This window comes from Peromyscus maniculatus, chromosome 10 (assembly GCF_049852395.1).
Source record: "Peromyscus maniculatus bairdii isolate BWxNUB_F1_BW_parent chromosome 10, HU_Pman_BW_mat_3.1, whole genome shotgun sequence".
In the NCBI taxonomy this organism is placed as follows: domain Eukaryota; kingdom Metazoa; phylum Chordata; class Mammalia; order Rodentia; family Cricetidae; genus Peromyscus; species Peromyscus maniculatus.
Window position 1 is genome coordinate 100,820,173 of NC_134861.1, and position 20,157 is coordinate 100,840,329.

General features: G+C 43.6%; 1 long non-coding RNA gene across 1 annotated transcript; it reads left to right on the plus strand.

Annotated features, from left to right (window-relative positions):
* The first annotated feature begins 11,571 nt into the window (after window positions 1-11,571).
* Window positions 11,572-20,122, plus strand: LOC143267685 (uncharacterized). Its single transcript, XR_013043095.1, has 3 exons — window positions 11,572-11,734; window positions 13,786-13,950; window positions 19,939-20,122. It is a non-coding gene; the product is annotated as an uncharacterized LOC143267685 (long non-coding RNA).
* The last annotated feature ends 35 nt before the right edge of the window (window positions 20,123-20,157 follow it).

Consider the following 20,157-nt stretch of genomic DNA (forward strand, 5'->3'; position numbering starts at 1 on the left):
TGAGGACTGAACCCAGGGCCTTGTGCTTGCTAGGCAAGCGCTCTACCACTGAGCTAAATCCCGAACCCCCTCTTTTACTTTTTGATATGTGAGATTATAGGTGTCTCCAGTGGTCTGGGATGGATTGTATCTGATAGACTAACACCAGGAGCCAGTAGGGCTGCCAGGGGTTCACTGTGTGTCCTTTCCCTGTCAAGAGGTTTTCTGGTGAGATTTTTAGACAATCGCAGGTTTGAGAGGAAGAAGGCTGAGCTGTCAATTGTGTCTCAGTTTTTGCCCGTCAGCTGGAAGGAAGAGGTTCAACCAGATTTTTCTTTGCTGTGCCCTACAGTTTCCCCCGTATTTCTATCCTGTCTGAGTGTAGTCTCAGCAAGAGGTCTAGGCAGCAGAGGTTAAGTACCAGGCAGAGAATTCTCCACGGAAATCTTGACTCTCAGGCTAAACAGTGTCTGGAAATAACGTTCTTTCTTGCGCAAGGAGCATGTAGTTAGGCTCCCAGGACTGGCTTTTCCTTTTCCTACTGCTAACAAATGGTTTGGCTACATGACATGAGAGCTGCTGATTTCCCTCACTTTTGGACACTGTCTGCTGCTCTCTTCCTGGGTACTGTAGAGTTCTTGAAGTTCTTAATTGGTACCGGCAGATGCTTCTGCACTGATTCAATTTGGCAAGAGACTCCGAGCATCTGGGGACAAGTTGAGAACTGGAAATAGATCCTGCCCATTGACTCAGCAGGACAGGAGGACTTGCTTCTTAATCCTACAACAAGTTAGAACTCGTCAGTGTCGAGGACATCCTATTCTATCTATCTATGGGTCTGGTTTTGTTCCAGAGGTGACTTTCATATTGAAACAGAAGTAGTGACAGCTGGTATAGTGTTATATTCTTCCTCTTGAAAGACTAACAAAGTCATATAGTTCTGAAAGTCTGGTGACATTCCTCTTTCTGAGAAGCACAAATTTCACAGAACACTATCCCTTCCCAGGCCATTTGGGGACGAAATCTCTCATCTCCCAAATCAGAGGGATGCATGTTTATTTCCTGACTTAAAGCTGAGAGCTTTTCATTTTATCCACTATAGTATAGGGGATCTAGGTTTCATTTTGTTTGGTCTTTTGAAACAAGGTCTTAGGCTGTATCCCTGGAACTTACTATGTAGCTGATATCCTCAAACTTTCAGTAATCCCCCTGCCTCTGCAGTGTTGAGGTTGCAGGCTTAAGTCTTCATACCTATCTCAAAAACCTATCTTTATTTGATAGGGAAATTATTTTCTACCCCTGCTTTACTTGCAAAAGTGAGGACATTTCTTTACAAGGTAAGATTCCTTTGCCATAGGATTTACGGATGAAGACTGATGAATCCCATCTTTCCCTCCTAACATTGTCTCTGCTGCAAACTCTAAAAGGCAGTTCTGGTCAACCAGCAGTCTCTCTCTCTCTCAGATCCCTGGTGAGGGTTCTTTAAATGGATTTGGATCAGGTTACCTGAGCCTGGAGCCCAGCTCTAGTTTTCTGACCAGGTAACCTTAGGTAGGTTCTAGTGTTCTATTCTCTAAACTAGTTTAAAATGTTACTGTTAAATCCCAAGCAGCAGCTGAAAGTGTCTTAAGAGCTGGGGATGCATTTTATTGGAGAAACACTTCCTGGCATGCACAAGGTTCTGGATTCCACTTCTACCATGAAAAAAGAATACAGAGTGTCTTACATATTGTAAATGTTCTATCAAAACTGTCCCTTGAGTGTTTTGATCACAGGGCTGTCTGCCCCTGAGACTGTCTTATCATAATACATAATTTGACTTGTGTTTTTGGGGAGCTAAGAAAATCATCACAGCACTGCTGAACTTGATGCTCCACCCCTGACTTAAAAAAAGAAATGTGTCAGCAGGGTGTAACGATTCACACCCTCTACTCCAGGGAGGCCGAGGTGGGAGGGTTGCTACAAGTTAAAGGCTGGCCTGGGCTATAATGTGACACCCTATCATGCTGGAGCACGGCTGTGGAGGGAGAAGCAGGAGAAGATCATGCTACATCTGTTTGATACACATAATTAATGTGTTAAGTTAATAAAACAAAACCTTTAACAGTTAAGATAGGAACGGTAAGTCGGCCCAGCAGGCTTGACGGCGTGAGTTCAGTCCCTGGAACCAGTGCTAAAATAGAGAGGCACGACTTCCGAAAGTTCTCCTACACCTACACACATACACACATACCAATAATAGCAACATAGTAAACTATTCTGAAAGGTTAGAGGTGATGATAGAAAGGAGACCTTAGGCAGAGGGAAAGTTAGAAGGTAGGAGTGATAAAGAGGCGTGGATAGAAAGAGAGAAAATAATGGGAACACGAGAAGGAAAGGAGCTCTTGACCACAGATTGTGGTTGAAGCTTCATTTTACCAATGGACAAGCAAGAATTCCCAGCACAATTAACAACGTTTAAGACCTTCCTCCCTTCCCAGCTGTAAACCTGCCATTTTCTAGGAATCTCACTGAAAACTCCACTTACAGTAAGAGAAGAATTCCTGCAGTCCCAGGGGCTCCTGGCTTTACCTTATCAGATTATAATCCACCCAAGGCATATCCAGAGCCATCCTATAATCTCACTCATCAAGAAGGAGAAAAAGGGAAGGGGCCAGGGTAGGGGGCAGTTCTTATCGATCTTCTGAGATGTCACTTAAAAACCGTCACATGGGGCTCTCCCTTGAGGAGCCTGGAACCCCATTTGTATGTGGGACTTCCTCTGCTTTTCTTTGCGAAGGCTATGACCTTGCTCTTAGGTGTGCCTTTATCTCTTTTTGGGGTGTCTTTCTTTCTACTTTTAGTAAAACCCCAACTCTGATTCATGCCCACTAGTTCTGAAATTCTTTTCTACAACAGAACCATAAAGCTCTGTTTGGTTGAAGTTGAGGTTCCAAAATAATCAAGAGAGAACGTCAGGATGCTAAGGATGACAGTGTGGAGCTATGCCTTATCCCTTCACTGCTGAAAACAATACCTAGGGTTAAAAACATAGCATCTTGGGCTAGAAAGATGGCTCAATGGTTAAAAGCGTTTCTGTCAAGTCTCATGTTAGTTTCCTGTTAAAAGACTACACTTTCCCAGCTTCCCTTGCAGCTAGCTGGAAGGGCAGGAACTATAGGAGGAAATGTCCTCCTATCCTTTTTTTCCTTCCTTTTAAAGGATCACTCCCCCTTTTCTCCCCACTGGTGTCCTCTCCTCCACTTGCTTGGCTTTGGGTATATGGCACAATTTCCTGTAGGTGAGACACTATGCCCCCTCGCCGTGTGGTCAATAAACACGGACCCAGCTAAGGTCAGATGTGCCTCTCCATTTCTGCCTTTTTGTCTCTTTAAGATGCTCAGAAGCCGGGCAGTGGTGGCACACACCTGGAGGCAGAGGCAGGTGGATCTCTGTAAGTTCAAGGCCAGCCTGGTCTACAGATTGAGTTCCAGGGCTACACAGTGAAACCCTGTCTCTAAAAACAAACAAACAACAACAACAAAGTATCAGAACTAACACTGTTGATCTGAGAGTTCTGCCCCTGGGACCTACATGGTAGAAGGAGAGAACAGACTCCCACATATGGCGGTTCTCTGACCGCCACATGCACATGGTGGCACATGGGAACATACACGCATACACACACACACACACACACACACACACACACCACAATACAAAACACGATCTTTTTTTTTTTTTTTTTTTTCCAAGACAGGGTTTCTCTTTGTAGCTTTGCTCCTTTCCTGGAACTCACTCTGTAGCCCAGGCTGGCCTCGAACTCACAGAGATCCACCTGCCTCTGCCTCCCGAGTGCTGGGACTAAAGGCATGCGCCACCACCACCCGGCTGCACAAAACACAATCTTTAATAAAGGTAATAGACACTGAATAGACACCGAGAAGCAAAACTATGACTCCATTTCCTAGTGGCCAAGGAAAAACAAATCTATTACAAGATTCACAGTGTCCAGAAAATAAAAATGAAGCAAGAATTGGGATCAAGGGAGGAGCAGCAGGTGCTGTGTGTGCCTGAGAAGGTCCAAGAAGCCCCTGGAGCTGCCCACTGAGGCAAAAGAGATGGATGAGGAAGATAAGGCTTTCAAAAAGGTGGAATTTAGAAATCTAGACAATCTTACCAAACAAGCATAAGGCCCTGGGATCGATTCCCAGCATCAAATAAAATGGATGTGGTGGCTCACCAGCACTGGAGGGGGGGACGACACAGGAGGATCAGAAGTTTAAAGTTATGTTTAGCTGAATAACAATTTCAAGGTCAGCTGGGGCTGCATGAAACCCTGTCCCAAACATTTAATCAGGCTGCTCCTTGTGCCTTGGCTGATGCTGACCCTGGCTCCTGCAGCCGCCCTGGTGGGAGTAAAGAAACTCTAAAAAGACTGGTCCCCCTCCCTTTGGCTATTGAAACAATGGACCCCAAGAAGTTGGAATTTCCCCAGGAATCTCATGATGGGAAAAGGAAAAGCCTGGAGCCCAGTGCCAAGCAGAGGGGAACTTTCTTCTTGGAAAGAAGTTTCACTCTGCTGACAACTTGTCACACCACCTTGCAAGAGAGAGGAGCTGAGACTGACTGTACGGACTACACCCTGACCAGGCTGCCTAGTTATGCCTGCGCCTTGCTTTCTATTTAAACCTGAACCTCATCCCTGAAGGTGGATTCTGTTCCTCTTCCCAAGGTGACCATATCAAATAAACCTCCGTTTCTGTAATTAGCCAGTTGAGAATGGATAGCCAAACCCCGTTTGTTAGGACGGCTGGGGCCCAGGCTTTGACCCTAACAGCTCCTCTGGTAACAGTTACCTTTCAGATCATCAGGCTTTGGTGGCAAGAATGTCAGCTGAGCCACCTCATCAACCCTTACTTCCAGACCTTTAAGGCAGTTATCACCTGGTGAGGGACCTGATATTCCTAACACTGTTATGCAAGGATTCATGATTGTGGGGAGCAGATGAGATGAACAAACGGTAGCTGTTATATTTTTGTTTGTTTTATTTTTGAGTCATGGACTCATGAAGCCTATTCTGGCACTGAAACTTGAACAGTCCCACTATACACAATAAAGAGAGAAGAATTTTTCAAATATCCATAAATATCCTACCTTAAACTGGGAGGGATAGCACACATCTATAACTCTAGCATTTTCAAGACTGAGATAGGAGGATCATGAGTTTGAGATAGCCTGGGCTACATGGCAACAGCTAATATAAAAAACAAAATCCTTACTTTAAGCTTCTTAGTATAGAAAGCGCTGCTTGCTTTTTTGTGTTTTTGTAAGACAGCTGGGAAGAAATCTGCCTGTCCCTCAAGGCCTCAAAGGAAACAAGAGGCCATGAGTAACATCCCCATAGGATCACAATTTATACCCTAAGAAAATTAATAGGAGGCATCAGAACATCTGCTTTGGAATATTTGCTTCCTCAGTTTGACAGAGATGTCTCCAATGCTGGCTGTATCCCTGAACACACAGAGATCTATGGGATTAAAGGTGTGTGTCACCACCGCCACACTCTTGCTATGGCTCTAATAGCTCTGACCCCCAGGCAACTTTATTTATTAACATACAATCAAAATCACATTTCAGTACAATTAGAATACCACCACAATCCCTATAAAGACTGAAGGAAAGAACCAGCTCCACAAAGCCATCCTTTGTCCTCCACACATGTTCTCTGGAACAATCAGTCACATCCACAAGAAACAAATAAATGAAAATAAAGTGGAAAACAACTGAGGAAGGCACATGAGACCAGTCTTGGGCTTGTGCTCAGTGCTTGACTGTTCTCCCTCTCTCTCTCTCTCTCTCTCTCTCTCTCTCTCTCTCTCTCTCTCTCTCTCTCTCACACACACACACACACACACACACACACACACACACACACACACACACCCCTTAGAGGTTGAGATGTTCTAAATAGTGGGGGTCAAGATTACCTATTTGATGATTCTCAGAGTTCTTTCTCAACGACTTACACATTTAATTATCCATGAACTTTCTGCAGTCTTCCCTTCAACAAGGCTTATCTCACTGACACTGAAATGTCAGCCTGACCTTGAGTCCTCAAGACCATCCACCTTGTGCCCACTGTTATAACCATGCTCACCAGGAAAAGCCTGCCACCACGTGGCAGGTGGGTAGTGATGCACCTTTTACTAAGTAATTTGTAATTTAAAAAAATTAATTTAAAAATTTAGTTATGTGTGCGCGTATGTGGGTATGTGCACACGAGTGCAGCTGCCCTTGAAGGAGTTGGATTAATTACTCAGGAGCTGGAGTTAGAGATGGTTGTGAGTTGACTGATGTGGGTACTATGAACTGCACTCAGGTCCTCTGGAAGAGTAGCAAATGCTCTTAACCAATGAGCCATCTCCCCAAACCATACTGCTAAATATCAAGAAACTTTTTTTTTAAAGGATCTCATGTAGCCCAGACTGGCTCTGTGCTTTCTATGTGACTAGGGACGGCCTTGAACTCCTGACCCTTCTGCCTCCCCCCCAATACTGACACTACAGGTGTGTACGACCATCCCCGGTGTTCTAGTTTCATTTCTGTTGTTGTGATAAATACCACAACAAGATGCAACACAGGGCAGGAGAGGGTTTGTTTGACTTACAATTCCAGGTCACCGTCCATGACTGTGGGAAAGTCAAACAGAAACTCAGTGCATGACATCCACAGATGAGCAGAAGGACAAGTGCATGGATCCTTGCTTGCTTGTTTTTCCCTTTTCAATTTTTGTTTTAGATTTATTCATTTTGTTTTAAGTGTGAGTGTTTTGCCATCATGCATGTCTGTGCACCACATTTGTGCTTGGTGCTTGTGGAGGCCAGAAGAGGGCATCCGGTCCTCTAGAACCGGAGTTACAGATGGTTGTGAACCACTGTGTGGTTGCTGGGAACTGAACTCAGGTCCTCTTCAAGAGCAACTGTTGAGCCATCTCTCCAGTCCCGTGATTGCTTCTTATGCCCACCCAGCTTCCTTCACTCTTACACAGTTCAGGGCAGCCTGTTATTAAATGGTGCTCCCACAATGGGCTAGCTCTTCTACAAGACACAATCAAGACAATTCCCCACAGGCATACCTGTATACTTTATCTAGATAATTTCTCATTCACACTCTCTCCCCAAATGATACTGGGTTGTTTTTAAGTTGATGGTTAAATTAACCAGCACATCCCTCTGAGAAACGCATTTTATAGCAAAAGAAGTGAAGCTGTGTTTATGGGATTCACTAATCTTAACATGGATTTCCAGGTAATCTAGGCAGAATAGGGTCATTCAAAGTAATCTATTCAAAACTCAGGCTCCCTGCTCTTGGAAAATAAGATAACAAGAATGAGGTGAGAAAGCAGGATCTTGACTTCTAAACAGGGCTTGGGAAACCAGGCTCTCCTGCGTAAGACCAAGCAAGGAGAGCAGAAGAGGACCTACCTTCTCACAGGGGCATTCAGGAAGCTTCTGTTGATCAGACCTGAGACCTAGGAGCGCCTAAACTGGTTTTGTCATATCCCAGTTCCATCAGCACAACTTCTTTTGTCTGGGGATTTGGCTCAGTTGGTAAATGCTTGCCTAGCATTCATGAAGCCCCGGGTTCAATTCCCAGCCATACATAAAAGCAGACATGGTGGTATACCCCTGTGGTCCCAGCTCTTGGGAGGTAGAGACAAGAGAATCAAAAGTTCAAGGTTATCCTTGACAGGGTAGTGAATTTGAGGCCAGCCTGCACTATGTAAGAAGCGTCTGAAACAAAACAAGACCTTTTGTTTTGGTTGGAGCTTCTGAGCCAGGATCTTGTTATGTAGCCCTTGCTGGTCTGGAACTCACTATGTAGACCAAGTCAACCTCAAACTCTTGGCAATGTTCCTGCCTCAGTTTTCTGAGTTCTGAGCCACCTTGTTTTGCCTTTAGCACGTAATTTTTTTCTTGTTTGTTGTTATTTGTTGTTTTGAGGTAGGGTCTTACTGTGTAGCCCCAGCTGGAACCATCTACATAGGCCATAGACAGAGATCCACCAGCCTCTGCCTGGAAAGTCCTGGAGTGTGCCAGGAGTGTGCCACCATACATGGCACCAAATGCCTCCTTAAGGCAGGTCTTTGTGCCTGTGTGATTTTGATGGATCCTTCTCTATTTATCTGACTACAATTTATACACAACATATTCAGAAAGCTTACTATACACATTTGCCTTTATTTGCCTTCCTAACCGGCCATACTTTTTTTTTTTTTTTTTTTTTTTTTGAGACAGGGTTTCTCTGTGTAGTTTTGGTTCCTGTCCTGGATCTCACTCTGTAGAATAAGATCCACCTGCTTCTCCTCCCAAGATCTGGAATCAAAGATGTGCACCACCAGGCCCATCTTTGTTTTGTTTTTTCAGTGGCGGTGGCAGTGGTGGTGGTGTAATGGAACCCAGGAGTTCATGCGTGCTAGGCAAGTGCTTTGCTCCTGAGCTACATGCCCAGACCTTTTTACTTGAAGACAGTGTCAGTAAGTTGCCCGGGATGGCCTTTAGCTCTTGGTCCTCTTGCCTCAATGTAGCTGTGATTGTAGGCTTGTGCCACCAAGCCCAGCTTGAAAGAGGTTTGTTTCTCAGTGAATTAACTTCATCAGACAATTTTAATTCTACTTACTATTTATAAGCTTGGGAACTGATTAATATTCAAGGTTTTTCTTCTTCTATCCAAGTCCCTTTCTAAAAAATTAGGCCACAACAGCTTGCCAAGTGAAAAAAGAAAAGGACTCTGAGCAAGGCATCATGACTGAGATCTGACTGAAGGTCCCAGTGGTGTTGAGTAACCTCATAGACACTGCTTCTCTTATGATTCTCAATCTAGAGACGGAGACATTGAAGACCCACCGGTTGCCAGGAACTTCAGTTACTAGATGGCTTATCAACCAAGGGAATCCCATTTCTCTTCCTGGAGAGATATTAAGCAGAGCTGTAGACACCCACAAAGCCTTCACCCCTCACTTCTCTCTGTAGGATAGATTGGAAAGAAGGGAGAGAAAACATAACCACCGTGCTAAATACTATGCAGTTTGTTTTATGAATAGGGTCTTAAATAATCCTCACAGTGATTTCATTGTCCACATTTGACAAAAGGGAAAACTGAGGGTTGATGGAGTTAGGAAATAATCAAAATCTCTGGGAAGCTGATTAGTTGGTAAATTGGCAGAATGTGTGGGTGGAGAATGAGAGTCAGAAAACTGATTCTCCCACAACGCTCCCTTACATGGTAGTCCTTGCTGGTTCAAAACTTTGCAAAGCATGTGGACATCCCAGAAGCATCCCTCTGAAATCCATACCGTCTCTTCCGTAGCCCCACATCTCTGGTTCAGACTGGCTCTCATTTTGAGACTGAGCTCTGTAATTTGGTTTTTTAACTCTTTCACTTCTAGACCTGTAGAGAAGTACATATGCCTCTACTATATCCACCGACTGGTCTGTGGACTCTGGCCACTCTTCCCGCACGTGACAGCTGACCTAGGTGTCACAGTGAACTCGGGTAAGCAAATGAGAGCTAGAAAAGCAAGGCATGAGCCAGACACGGTGGTTTACACTTATAACCCCATCACTCAAAAGGCTGAGACGGGATTGCTGAGAGTTCAAAGTGAGTCTGGGCTACAAAGTGAGTTCTAGACCAGTTTAGAATACAGGATGCCCTTCTAAAACCAACAACAAAAAACAACCAACAAACAAATAAACCAAAGAAAATCCAGAAACAAGGTAGATAAGCAGTGTAGACCCAGAGCTTTGGGAATGGTATCCAAGGATTCTACCAACTGAGCTACATACCCAGCCCTAAAATCAATTATGTGTAGGTGATATATATATATTCCTATTGGTGTGTGCATATGTGTTTGTATGTATAAGGTGTTCCCAAAGCTCTGGGTTCAGCCCCAATACCAAACAAACCTGGCACCAGAGCACTTGCCTCTTATCTCAGCACTCAGGAAATGGAGAAAGAAGGATCAATAAGATTACCCTCCGCCCCCTTGGATAACCCACAACTTTCAGGTTAGCCTTGGATACATGAGTCCACATCTCAAATTTTTTTAAATAAAACTTCTTTTCATATTCTTGGCTTACTTGCTTCATGGTTGGAGGAATTAGTATCAATGTGTTCAATTGTCCTGAGAGACTTCTGAGGTTGCTGCTGGAAATTTAAAGTAAAATAATGAAAAAAGGTACTTAGACTTTCTCTCAAGGGAATCTCTGACACAAGCCATACAAAGTCAGCTGTGTTGTGTATAATCTGTGAGGCCCACTGCCTAGCTACATGGCCCTGATAAGACCTTGAAATACCTATGCCTAGGGCATGAAGCCAGCCCAACTCGCCCTGGCTTTGATCCAGAATTTAATACCACCATCTACTTTGTCTGTTACTCTCATGAGCTGTGCTAAAGCCAAGGAAGCTACAAAAGTTTCCTTTATTCTCCTGTCATAATAGGAGAGCCAGCCCCAAGCCCTTCCTGTAGGGCTCCTCTTCACTGTTAACCCAGTCACCATTCCCTCCACGACACTCATCTTCCTCCTGGGCTTTCCAAGGGCAGAACAGCCCAAATGGCAGTGCTCACACATGACCACACAACCACCTAGATTTCTTTCTTTCTTTTTTTTTTCAGCTAAAAAATTTTTTGAAACTTTTATTTGTTTTTATTTTATATGTGTAGATGTTTTGTCTGCATGTATGTCTGTGCACCGTGTATGAGAGGAGGGTGTAGGACTCCCTAGGACTGGAATAACTGAGAGGTGTAAAGCACCATGAGGATGCTGGGAATTGAACTCGGGTCCTCTGGAAGAGAAAACAGTGCTCTTAGCCACCGAGCCGTCTCTCCAGCTCCCCATCTAGATTCTTGAAGAGGGGAGAATGATTTGATTCTAGTCATCTAGAGGGAAACCAGAGCCCACATGAAGCCCATTGTGCCTCCAAATGATAGGCAATTCCCAGAGAAGCCTAATGGGCCAGAACTGGGAACTTATTCCTGAGTACACATGGCACACTTTCTGGAGACGTCTAGAAACTCTTGTGTGAGGTCTGGAGACGTCTAGAAACTCTTGTGTGAGGGTTGGACGGAAGACATTATAGGGGGGTGAAGTCATGGATAGGTGAGAATCATGACATAGTACATAAGAATATCTATGACTTCATCTGTTCTTACAAGCTAGAGGCCTGAGGATATTCAGATTTCGTGAAAGAAACCAAAGATGATTGCAAGCTTTCTTAGCATTTTGAAGTTGAATTCATGCAAGAGAGGGAAAGGGACCCTGTTTGAGTTTATCTCACCCATAAAATGATTCCATGTGTGGAGGGTTATTTATTTTTTTTTGGTGGTGTTGTTTTTTAATGTGTATAAGTGTCTTGCCTGCGTGTACGTCTGTCCACCACATGTGTGTGGTGCCTGAGGAGGACAGAAGAGGATGTTGGAGCCTCTGGGACTGGAGTACAGTTGTGAGCTGCCATGTGAATGCTGGGGATGAAACCACAGTCCTCTAGGGCAGCCAGCACTCTGAACTGCGTACTAGGTTAGCGGTGTGTGCCACCACTCCGTTTCGTGTCCCCCCCCCCCCTTCTTCTGGGCGTTGAACCCGAGGCTTTGCACATGCTCGGAAAGCGTCCTAACATGGAGCTGTGCCCCCAGCCTTAGTTTTCTAGAGGATTTTAACTTGAAGACAAATATTCTACCATAGAAAACAGATGAACATTTATAACGACTTGAAAGGTCAGTGACTCTTTTGGGGAATTATGAGTCTCAAACGGCTTTTTGGGGTTAGGGAACCAATGAACCTGCCAGACGACATTTTTTTCTCAAGGGAGGGAGGGGGACAGGAGAGAAGTAATCTGGGTTCTCAGCTGAACCTTTGGCTTAGATGTTAAGTCTCTTTGGCTGAGAAGATGCTTTCTTGCTTCTGTTTTTGGTCTGGTGCCAAGGACACTGTCAGCCCACAAGTAATCATTGTTAACTTGCTGTGGAAGCGAGAGCCATTAAGGAAAATATTAAAAGCTTGTTCCATTATCATAAAATTTTCAAGGACAAAGAAATATGATACATGTGTAACCTGTTTCAGGCAGATAGAAGATGTTAGGACCCACTGGATTTTAAGCAAAAATTACCATTTCCCAATATTTGTCATGGATGTTTTTTTAAAAAGACAATGTGCTTAGAATCACATATATTACCATAACTAGGATAATGCGCAAACAGAGGCAGAGAGTTTAGGCAATCCAGATTAATAATACGGCAGAATCTTGTGATCTCACTAGGAGTCCCCACCCTTACAGGGTGGTAGCTACAAGGAGTTGCCTCAACTGTCCTTGCAAGCAACAAGTCACATTTTTATAGGCTGTGAACTGCATGTTTGGGGAAAGATACAGATCCCAAACTTTCATCAGAATTTAGGACAAAATCTCCTGAAAAACATAAGGATAGGTGAAGAGCTCACAATGAAAAACATTGTCTTAAACTAGATGTGAAGGCAGATGTCTGTAATCCCAGCATGCAGGAAGCAAAAACATCACACTGTGCACTACAAATATTAATGTATATAATTTGTATTTGCCAGCTGCACTTTAGTGAAATTTTGAAATATATATTATTTATGTGTGTGTGTGTGTGTGTGTGTGTGTGTGTGTGTGTGTGTGTGTGTGTGTATTCTCCTGTGCTTATGTGTGCAGGCTCCCTCAGAGGACAGAAGGAGGTGTCAGATTCCCTGAAGTTGAAGTTACAGGTAGTTGTGAGTCACCTGATGTGGGTGTTCAGGACCTCTGCAAGAGCCACAAGCATTTATGTGCTGGAGAGATGGTTCAACTGTTAAGAGCACTTGCTGTTCTTCCAGAGGACATGGGTTAGATTCCCAACACCCACATGGTAGTTCACAAGGAAGCTGACACCCTCTTCTGACCTCAACAGACACTAAGCATTCATGCGGTACAGATACATATCAGGCAAAATAACCATATAAGTGAAAAATACTTTTTCATTAAAAAAACATCAAGTGTTCTCAACTGCTGAGCCATCCATCTCTCTAGCCTCTAATGGATTTTTTTTCATGTGTATTTATTTGTGTGTGTGAGTGGTCAGAAGGCACCTGAGAGTCTGAGACAAGAAGAGAGACTTCCCTAATCAAAATCCAGTGTGGACCACACAGTAGTGAGAGGACAGAATCCTAACCACTAGGTCACAAAAGGATAGTCCTGCTACAGTTTAATTAAAAACAAGGCTGGGCGGTGGTGGCGCAGCCTTTAACACCAGCACTCAGGAGGCAGAGGCAGGCGGATCTCTGTGAGTTTGAGGCCAGCCTTGGCTACAGAGCAATTCCAAGAAAGGTGCCAAAGCTACACAGAGAAACACTGTCTCTAGAAAACAAACAAACAAATAAACAAAAGAACAAGCCTGCAATTCTGGCACTTTGGACCTAGAGGCAGGAAAATCAAGAGTCAAGGTCATCTTTAGCTGGGCATGATGGCTCACACCTGTAATCCCAGCACCAAAGAAACCGAGGAAAGAGGACTTCTGTGAGTTCGAGGACAGCTTAAGCAGTACAGTGCGTTCTGGGCTAGCAGGATCCTGTCTCAGAAACAAAAACACATTGGAAAGGCAAGAGGATCACAGAGTTCAAGGCCAGTCCCTTCTGCATAGTAAGTTTGAGGCCTCATAAACTACAGGAGACTCTCTCACAGCGCTGACTGCAAGACAGACTGCTTCTGACACTTCCTTGTTTTGTTTCCAGGGTTATTTTGTTTCATTGCATAATTTTTTGCTTTTTGTGACAGAGTCTCATATAACCCAGACTGACCTTGAACTGACTATGCAGTGGAGCGTGACTGAATCACTGACCCTTCTGTTTCTGTGCTGGGATTCCAGGTGTGAATGACACACCTAGCCAGCTGTTTCCCAACTTAAATGTTTGAATTCCTACCCCCACAGGGGCCCAAAAGGTGAGAACGGTTCTTCCCTTGGCTTCTTCCACTGAGACTGCTGAGCAAACATTACAATTCTTTCGAGGTTCCTTTTCTTGGGACTTTCTCTTACTGGGTCTGCTACTGGTCCCACTCATTACTCCTCAGTGGACCTAGGGCATCTTGTGTGGCTCTGTCATACCATGACTTCTCTCTCCCTGCCTTCTCCCCATCTCCCTCCTCTCTTTTCTTCTCTACTTCCTGCCTCTCCTCTACTTTCTTCTTTTTTTTTTTTTTCTTCCTTTGGGTGTTGGCCATGAAGCCCAGGGCTTTGCATGTGCTAGGTAAGTATCATCAAGGCATGCCTCCTGCACAGGGATTTCTTAAAATGCTTCAAGTCCATTTTTTTTTTTTTCGGTCTTTCGAGACAGGGTTTCTCTGTGTAGTTTTGGTGCCTGTCCTGGATCTCGTTCTGTAGACCAGGCTGGCCTGGAACTCACAGAGATCTGTCTGGCTGTGCCTCCCGAGTGCTGGGATTAAAGGCATGAGCCACCGCTGCCCGGCTAAGTCCATTGATTTTATTCAACATTTATTTAGCACTTTTTTTATACCACTTCTCAAATGCTCTGGGACTCAAGGAAAGAACTGACAAGAGACCTGCCCTGTCTGTGCTCAGACATTGTCACATTGTCCACATCGTCAACCGTGGAGCGCTCAAGTTCAATGCTAAGGAAGGTGCAGGGGTGGAGCTACAGGTCTGTGGGAGAACACATGATCTGCATACACGAGGCCCTGCGTTTGATACCCAATGCCACAGAACAAAACCAACCTAAAAAGAGGTACGAGCATCTACTGGTTCTATCAAAGACTTCTGTGATCAAGTAAGTTTTACCAAGGATTTTGTGGATTCTAAGGCTAATTTACTCTACAAGGCATATTAAAAATGCTAGAGGTTAATAGAAAGAGACATTAAAACTCTGTTATTTCCAAGGTCTGAATCACCCTGCTGGTTAGAAATGATATATAAACAGTTCAGGGAAAAAAAACAGTTCAGAATCTGAAATGATTCTGGAACTGCAGATGCAACACAAGATCACACGCACATCGTTCCTCTCCAGATATTTTCACAATACCAGAACTCCATTAAAAAGAAATGGTCTAAAAAGAGAGAACAAGAAATTCAAGGTTTAGAAACAAAAATCACTCAAATATGGGTTTGGTATTGTAGGAAAAAAAAGATGGTTACGTTATCCTGCTCATTTATTTATTTTTTTAAATATTTATTTAGTAAGTTTTAGAGGTTTTATTTTTATTTTTTGGCTTTTTGAGACAGGGTTTCTCTGTTTAGCCCTGGCTGTCCTAGAACTCACTCTGTAGACCAGGCTGGCCTGGAACTCAGAAATCTGCTGCCTCTGCCTCCCAAGTGCTGGGATTAAAGATGTGCGCCACTATGCCTGGCAAACTTAATTCCTATTTCTATTTTGGCGTATTTGCCTTCAGTCTTTCCTCATGACTGTGGTACTTCTAATAAATATTTCTCCATCTCCTGTGCCTTTCTCACTCTTTGTCTCCATCTGAGTATTGTTTTCTAGAAACTATTAAAAGTTAGGGCTGGAGAGATAGCTCAGCATTTAAAAGCCCTGGTTTCTCTCCAAAAAGACCTAGGTTTGATTCCCAGCACTGACATAGCAGCTCACATCATCTGTAACTCTAATTTCAAAGGATTTGATGCCCTCTGCTTTCTCTACAGGCACTAGGCACATAAGTGGTGTGCAGACATACATGCATGCAAAATACCTGTACATATAAAATAAAAATGAAAAAAACAATAGCAACAGCAACAACAAAAATCTACTAAAGCAGGGATGAGGAATATAGTCCAGGGGCAGAGTGCTTGCCTTGAATTCATAGGGCCATAAGTTTAAGCCTCAGTGCAAAAAATTAAAATAGAAAAAGGAGCTGGAGAGATGGCTCAGTGGTTGAGAGCACTGGCTGCTCTTCCAGAGAACCTGGGTTCAATTCCCAGCACCCACATGGCAGCTCATAACTGTCTGTAACTCTGGTTTCAGGGGATCTGACACTTTCACAAACATATATGCAGGTAAAACGTGAAAACACATGAAATAAAAATAAGTAAATTATTAAAAAAAAAAAAAACAGAAAAAATTCAGATATGGTGGTACATGATGTAACCACACAGCACGTAAAAGCAGAAGCAGGCCAGCCGAGGTCCACATAGTGAGACCTATTATTGCCAATGAAACAAGATCAACCAGTCTATCAAAACCCAGAAGAGGGCCAGCCAAATGGCTCATCAGGTAAAAGCACTTTCCACTAGCTTGACGACCTGAGTTTAACCCCTGGGACCCACATGGTGGAAGGAGAGAACCAACTCCTGCAAGTTGTCCACACATGAACTAAGGTACATGCATGTCCCCACAGGCACACACACACACACACACACACACACACACACATAATTAAAAATTAAAAACATACAAACAAACAAACCCCAGATGTGCTGGTGCATGGCAGTAGTTGGAGGACTTGAAAGGTAGAAGTAAAATAGTCAATTTAAGAGCTAGTCTCAGCTATCTGAGACCCTGTTTTGGAGGATGAGCCTGAGAGGACAAGACACACAAAAATTAAACTGATAGCCAGGCAATAGTATAGCTAGAGTTTTTCTTGTATAATATTGGAGGAACCAGCCTCAATATTATACATCCCAGGGGCTCAGGAGAGAGAACTACTGACGGCGAGGACTATTTTCTGTAAATTGAATCTCAGCACACCGAGTTCTATAGTCCACTTGCTTTAATTCCTCTGGCATAGCATCCTTTATAAACAGCTTCAGTTCTGTTCTCATGTCTAGCTCCTTTCTTGCCTGATTTCTCTCTATATTTATCTACTGTCCCCTCTATGTTCTATCTTAATTCCTTTGTCTAGTTCTGCCCCTTCTAGGTTCTCATCCATCTTGTTCCTTCCCATATCATCTCCTCTCCCGTCTCCTTCTCTCTCATCTGGCTCTTCCTCATCTTCCATCTCGTTCCTCTAGTACTCTGCTGTAGCCCTTCAATCTACTTCTCTCCCATCTCAGTTTGTTCCTCTCAAGTTCTTACCCATCTAGTTCTTCCATTCTCTTCTCCTCCTCCTGTCCTCTGCTTTACAGTTATATATCTCCCCAAAATCACAATCCTCCCCTCCACCCAGGACACTCAGCCTGAACTTCCTCAGGCAGTGATTGTCCGCTATCAGGATCAAATGGAGGGTTGATAAGAATTACAAAGAGGGGCACTAGTTGTTAATTACCATTTGTGACCCAAAGGGGAAGTGACTAATGAATTAACTAAAGGCTAAATATGGGTAATATCTAAGAAGAGGGATCTTACGTGCACAACTATAATCTTAAATGTGTTTGGTAAAGGATGTTAAAAATCTATAAGTTGCTAGGTCAATGGGAGAAAATAAAACTGTCTTCTTTTTTCCTGTGGCTCCTATCTGTCCAAGCTGTCTGCCGTTTTTCTGCAGAGTGGGGAAAGGTGTGCTCAGTCTCTAGGCAACCTGTGTACAGCTAGATGCCCCTGGTGATAGTTAAAGGGAGATCTGGAACTGGAGGTAAGATTTGGGAAAGGAGGAAGTTAAGTTTAATTAGCACATCCACCAGGCCTTCTCAAACAGGTAGCCTGGATGCTTAAGTCTGTTCTTAGAGAGTACAGAGGTATCTCTGATAAGGTACTTTCCTCCATCCGGTGATGGACCTGGCCGGATGCTATCCAATAATGATAATTACAGGGAGGCTTGAACTGGGAGTTCTGGCTGAGCATAGCTGTTAGCACAGAAGGTTATCTAAATATTCCTAGAAGTGGTTAGGTAAGGAGTTAGAGGTCTATAAAGTTAGTAAGGCTGTAAGAAAGGAGGGGTCTGAGCTAAATTGTGTAAAGCTATTACTTAATGTCTACCTGACCTAGGCGGTGTCCCCTTGTGGAATTTATCTTAAGTCAGGAGACTCGCCTGTGAGTTGTTATCATTGTTAGTCCACCTGGAACTAACAATGGGCGCCCACCTGGGTGGTGTTTCCTGTAGTCCTTGAAAGTGGCCAAGGGAGATATCTGATTCCAGAGAAAGCCTTTCCCTGAGGCTGTTCTCCAAATTACCTGGAATGTGTATGTCCAGAGAGTGCTCAGTCTACACTGTTAGTCCTACTTAGGGAAAAGTCAATTGGGAAAGCTATGAAGGCACACATGATTTTCATAACAGAATACAGCTGATATATAACAAGCCAAGTAACACCAAAAACTCCTTGGGATTTGGCTTCCTCTGGAGGAATTCCCTGATTCCTTCAGGTAGTGACTTTGCCATAACCAGCTGAGTTCTTATGATATTCCTGCGGCCCGCAGCAAGTTTTCCTGCCTTGCCCACAGTCAGGACAAATCACCTGCCAGTCCCACAGCCGCTCAGACCCAACCAAGTAAACACAGAGACTTATATTGCTTACAAACTGTATGGCTGTGGCAGGCTTCTTGCTAACTGTTCTTATATCTTAAATTAATCCATTTCTATAAATCTATACCTTGCCACGTGGCTCGTGGCTTACCGGCGTCTTCACATGCTGTTTGTCATGGCGGCGGCTGGCAGTGACTCCCTTTCCCTTCCTGTTCCCTTAATTCTCCTCTCTGTTAGTCCCGCCTATACTTCCTGCCTAGCCACTGGCCAATCAGTGTTTTATTTATTGACCAATCAGAATAATTTGACATACAGACCATCCCACAGCACAATAGTGTGTATACCTTTAATTCCAGCACTCAGGAGGCAGAGGCAGGCAGATCTCTGTGAATTTGAGGCCAGCCTGTTCTACAGAGAGGGTTCTAGGACAACCAGAGCTATACAGAGGAACCCTGTCTTAAAACACCCCCAAAATTAAACTGATGCTAATTTCCCTTTTGAACCTTATCCTTCTTGGTTGCCAGAGGTAATATCTGTTTCAAGTTTAAAGAGCATCAATTTATTCTATTTTGTATACTTTTATGTGTGTACAGAAATAAAATATATCCTTACATCTTTTACCCAAAGCTGATCTCAGATACGATAGGACAATTGTAGGATACACATGCCTTGATGCTATGTCTGAATTACAATTTAGATCAGGCTCAGATCCCCACCAAAAGGATATGCATACAGCCATTTTTTTCTGTAAGAAAACTGCTTCTCTCCCATAAAATAAAATGGCATACCTCATGACTCCATAAAGAAAATCATGATTTCCCATCATCTTACCTGGATGAGTATGAAGGCCACGGAGATGTGCTGTGGGAGGTCTTTCTGTATGCTGTGAATATGTGTTTCTCTGATTGGTTGATAAATAGAGCTGTTTGGCCTATGGTAAGTTAGGTTATAGCTAGGCAGGAAATTGAAGACAGAGACAGGAAGAAGAAAGGCAGAGAGGCAGGGAGACACCAGCATCGCCAGGAGAAGCAAGATGTGAAAGTACCAGGAAGCCACATGGCAACCTATAGATTAATAGAAGTGGGTTAAGTTATAAGAGCTAGCTAGTGAAAAGCCTGAGCCATTAGGCCATACAGTTGGTAAGTAATATAAGCCTCTGTGTGTTTACTTGGGTCTGAGCAGCTGTGGGACTGGGCAGAACACAGGAAAACTTCCAACTACAGAGACGCCTTCATTGTGTCTCACCATAACACAGACACTGCTCTGGGTTCAGGGCTTGATAACCAACTCTTTGCCTTCATGGAGCCTGTGTTTTAAGAGACAGGTAGGTATCAACTAATTATAAGTGGGACAAAGCAAATTTAATCAGGCATGAGAATGAGATGAGTGTGTCTGGGTGGGAGAGGGGTGGTTTTTGGAAGAGAGAACCTTCCATATGAACACAATAAATATTGTGAATCCAGGTGAAGAAGGAGTTGGAAAAGATCCTGAATACAGAGCAAACTCAAATACTGTGATTTTTATTTTTATTGTCGTGAGCATCCACTGCCAGTAACATAGGTGAACGTGTTTGTATCTTTCCAGGATGTCAGAAAAAAAATGTTCAGTGGCTTTGATGACAGCAATTGATTTGGCATATAATCCCACCAGCTTGGTAACCTCACCAAGGCAGATGCAGTTTCTTGATTCTCTATTCCAATTTTAATTACTAACTCTCATGCCCCACAGCAGATAATAAATATACTTATATGCATATCTATTGATCAAACTCAGGCTTGGTGGTGAATGAAAAATGAGGACATG